Here is a 558-nt window from a genome sequence, read left to right as displayed (position 1 = left end):
CTAATTTTAGAGATTAATTACTGAAAGGAGATGTCAACCTTCACTGATATTGACTGGTAAAACTGAATAGGAAAAGATGGTAGAATTCCTACCACAATAATAATTATTAAAATTACTAATTCTTGAAGAAACAATAAATGGACATCTTTAAAGTTGTAACCAGTGTAACCAGTTGTAACCAGTGACTACTAGTGTATTTTAATTCTACAGAAACTGTCCTATCATTAGCCCCCAAAAATAATTTCATTTGGGAATAAACAGACAAAAGACAAGCCAAGTACAATTTTTTAATAAAGATAATTACAAAAGATGGAAAAATCAGCTCAGAAAGGCCAATTACTTCTTTAATAGATCAGTTTTTTTGACATAATAACTCACATCAGTTTTAAATACTATCACATAAAGCATGGTGGAGAAAGAAAATTTGCTTCATAATTAGAAAACTCACAATAAAACTTGCCAAGTAAACAAAAACAAAAAGAGCCATTTTGAAAATAAATACAGTCCATGCCATAGTATAAAATGAAGCCAGAAGTCTTCAAAAAAGAAAACATTTTT

The sequence above is a fragment of the Talpa europaea genome, assembly GCF_964194135.1.
Source record: "Talpa europaea genome assembly, chromosome: 2".
Classification (NCBI taxonomy): Eukaryota; Metazoa; Chordata; class Mammalia; order Eulipotyphla; family Talpidae; genus Talpa; species Talpa europaea.
The sequence above is the reverse complement of the archived record's forward strand: the minus strand, read 5'-3'. Positions refer to the sequence as shown.